Here is a 3,981-nt window from a genome sequence, read left to right as displayed (position 1 = left end):
AGCCCTAATACATGCTCATGTGGTATAGAGCTATACAAGGCATCGACGTCAATACTGCCAAGTATACATGTTGGATCCAGATTCAAGGCATTGATCTTGTTGAGGAAGTCCATCGTGTCCCTCGTATATGCAGGGGGGACACGACGAACTCCCTCAGAATCTGGTCCAAATAGACACCACAGTTCTGTGTCAATTAGTTAACGCCTGACACGATTGGACGGCCTTTGAGGGGAGAGGTACCCTTATGCACTTTAGGGAGGCCATAGAATGTAGCTACCAAAGGTTTCACTGGCAGGAGAAATGTATATTTGTGGTGCTGATCACCTTGTTCTGTAAACCCATGTCCAAGATATTTTGAGCTCACCCAAGTACATTACAGTCGGGTTATTATGAAGAATCTCATAGCCCTCTCTATCTTTAAGGAGGTCTAGGCACATATTTTTATACAGCAAGGAGTCAAGGATGACAAGATTGCCACCCTTATCGGATGGCTTGATCACGATCGTCTCATCCCTCTCCAATGACCTCAGTGCCTCCATCTCCGAAACTGATAGGTTAAAGGATCTAGGTCTCACATATCCTAGCTGGTCGAGGTCTCGTGTGACCAGCTGAAGGAATAATCAATGTGTTCTGAACTCAATGGGGGTGGCATTCTATTACTTTTGGGCCTAAGCTTGGTAAATGGGCCTGTGCCAGGGGTTCTGTTATGTTCACTATTGAGGTCAACAAGGTCCTGCAGGTCTCCAAAGTCCGTCTCTTCCAGGCCCAGTCTTCGGCATGTGTCTCTGTTGGAGCTCTTGAAGAACTTGTGCCATTTGAGCCTCCTACAGAAGAGGTGGAGGTCCTTAGTCCAGGCGAAGGTACTAAAGTCTGTGGTGGGTACGAACGACAGTCCCCGCCTGAGGACCTCCACCTCCTCAGGGCGAAGGGTCCGGGCAGAGAGATTGATGATTTGGAGATCATCTGCAGGTACCCTTCTTAGCGATTCCGAAGCGAGTAAGGGATCACCCCTTTCTCTAAAAAAGATGAGGAGGATGAAGAGGCGGCAGAGGCAGCGGAAGGTGGCGGCTGCTGGATTGGTGGTTTTGAGAAGAACCGGTGGAGGGGGGCGGCTGATAGACGGGGAGGGGATGTTGATACCCTTGACCCCGATAGCCTCCACCCCTGCCACGATAGCCGCTTTGTCCTGACCATCGCCGACCGCCCTGTCGTCTGGAGTCAGGGCGACCCCGATTCGAAGGCACGTATCGCGGTTTTGGTCGAGACTCGGTGTCAGACGTGTCTACGTCCGAAGATGAAGGTTCGGATTCAGACACCTGACTCTGTGTGGCAATATATGCCCGATTTTCTCTAAAATCACCCAGGTCTCGCACAAATTGTCTGTGCTTGCGCTCTTTTATGAGCGTCTGAAACCTGACTACAGCCGATTGTAGAGATGCCTCCCTTCTGGCGAACTCTGGATCTTCCTTGAGTTTAAGGGCCGTGTCAATTTTTCCCTTAATTTCTTGGAAGTGCTTTCAAATAATAATCTCTCTTCATCCAACAATAATTTCATAAGAGACAGGGAGTTATGAGTCAGGGTGTCCTCCCACCTGACCAAGAATCCTGGTGAGGAGATTCTGTCAGCGGGCCGTATACGAATACGGAGTCCCCGTGGTACAATTTTTTGCTCGAGATAACTCTCAAGCGACTTAATCTCCCACCAGGATTTGATATTGTCTTTATAGTAGGTGTAAAGATCACTAAATACCTGTTTACCTGATGCTGATTGGTCCAGCGCGGGAACGCCCCTATCCGAGAAGACGTCCCTTGCTTCATTTATCAGATCATCAGTAAAGATAGTTCCTGTTAGGAATGTAGCCATAGCAAAGAAACAATAATGTAGAGGACCAGCAATACAAATGTCAAGAAATACAAAAACGGGGTATTAGTGTATGAAACAATCAGTCCAGCAGGGGTACCCTATTATTAGATAGTCTAAATTTTAAATCATTTAATAGAAATATGAGAAAGAATACAAAAACAATATATACAGAGTTATGTTGCAGTTAAATCCAAGGAGAGGCCAGAGTAGAGTCAGATATAGAGGATAAATAATGGATGGAAGCGGGGGGCTGGGGAGAGAGTCCCTCGCACTGATTCCCTAAACTGATCCTCTGCCCAGGGACGTCTCCTGGTGGTGGGGGCCCTGTCCACGTACCTACTATCAAATTCCTAAATGTCCCTGCTGAGGTGGCAGGTGGAAAAGGAAGGGTAATACGTGGTATCCTAACGGATAACTAGCACATAACAATGAAAGAATTAGTTAAAGAGGTGTCCACTGTATACCGCCCTCGTGGCGTAACCAAGAGGTACAGGGCACACCAAGAGGATAAAATTAATAATACAAACAAACACACGCACAATTAAAGACAGATATATTGAAATGGATAGCCTACAGCCCCGACGCGTTTCACCCATACCAATGGGTTCATCAGGGGGTTATATGTGGTAGGTATAATAGGTCCTGGGACCTTTGCCAAGGATTATGGCCGTCCCAGTCCAATGATACGTGCGTAAATAGATATAGGAATAAATAATCCTTTACGACATGACATCAGACCCAGAGTAGATAAATGATCGCCCGGAGGCAATTTACATACGGTTACTTTACAGCATGATCGATGAACTCAACTGCCTAGATACACACTGCAAAAATAAAGGTAGAGGACTCCGATTAGGGTAAGTAGTACAACGAATGATGAACGCCCATAGTGATGAATGTTTAAGGTATATAGGTACCTGATGTTGGCAATAACAACGGATCACGTACAGATCGTTGGTCGGGAGGTTCATGGATAGGTACATGGGTCTTCCTGACTGAAAAGCACCAAACAAGGATAGAGGTGCCCCGATTTATGTCCCCCAAGATGCAGGGCTAGCCAACAAAGAGACACCTAAAATGTATAAGTGTCTAAACTTAGGTTAAGAGGTAAACCATATATAGGCAATGTACATAATATTGTCAAAAACTTACATGGTGTCGTTAGCAGTGAAGGGAAATAGGTCTGATGTAGTCATCCTGAGTTTCCCCCCTCCCTTTAAATACCCCATGCGCCCAATCGCGACTAGCGACACCCACAGGTGTAGTCAGATCCGGCCATGTGTTGCTAGTATCGCGGCGTGCGTGTCAGCATGGACCGCACGCCGGAAGTGACGTCCATGCAGTTAATACCAAACCGGAAACCTCATACGCCAACCTCTTCCTGGGCTGGTGGGAGGACATGTTTTTCCGGACCACGTCGTCTGGTGGGCAGATCATATCCAGTTTTGGACCAGATTCATAGACGACGTGTTCATTGTCTGGAAGGGCGATCCTCCCAGCTTCAAACGATTTGTGGCGGACCTGAACACCAATGCTGTGGGCCTTAACTTCACCTGTGATGGGATCACGAGTCCATTACCTTCCTAGATGTAAGGGTCACTAAGATGGTGACAGCCTATCAACTAACATCTATTGTAAGAGTACGGCACCAACTCCTCCTCCACTGAGCAGCTATCACCCTGCCCCACTTAGACTAGGTATACCCAAGGGTCAATACCTGAGAGTGAGGAGAAATTGCTCCATGATCCTCTTTTTTTCATGAGGCTGGTAGGCTCAGGATAGATTCCTGGCAAGGGGTTACCCTAGAGGAATACTCAGGGAGGCGTTCCAAAGTGCGTCCACTAGACCGCGAACCGAACTCCTAGTCCCAAGAAGGAGAACTGACGATAACCCTCAACCGGCACGTATCATCGCGAATTATGATTCCGCTAACCGTGAAACGAGGGAGATCCTACAGAAATACTGGCCGATCCTACAAATGGATACTGATATCTCTGACATCATAAGTAAATACCCAGCGGTTTCTTATAGACGGGGCAGGAGCCTTAGGGACCGTTTGGTTCATAGCCATTTTTCACCACCGCATAAGGTTGGCTCCTGGCTTGACCGTAAAACCC

At 47.4% G+C, this 3,981-nt stretch overlaps 1 long non-coding RNA gene across 2 annotated transcripts; it reads right to left on the bottom strand.

The window, feature by feature from the left end:
- Positions 1-1,496: 1,496 nt before the first annotated feature.
- Positions 1,497-3,256, bottom strand: LOC122923338. Of its 2 annotated transcripts, XR_006387271.1 has the most exons (4): positions 3,017-3,256; positions 2,782-2,936; positions 2,643-2,688; positions 1,497-1,845 (listed from the first exon to the last, which is right to left on the bottom strand). It is a non-coding gene; the product is annotated as an uncharacterized LOC122923338 (long non-coding RNA). The 2 variants fall into 2 exon arrangements; XR_006387270.1 differs by lacking the exon at positions 1,497-1,845 and having other exon boundaries at positions 2,208-2,688.
- Positions 3,257-3,981: the final 725 nt, after the last annotated feature.

This window comes from Bufo gargarizans, unplaced genomic scaffold (genome assembly GCF_014858855.1).
Source record: "Bufo gargarizans isolate SCDJY-AF-19 unplaced genomic scaffold, ASM1485885v1 original_scaffold_1487_pilon, whole genome shotgun sequence".
Classification (NCBI taxonomy): domain Eukaryota; kingdom Metazoa; phylum Chordata; class Amphibia; order Anura; family Bufonidae; genus Bufo; species Bufo gargarizans.
This window is presented reverse-complemented; position numbering and strand designations above follow the sequence as displayed.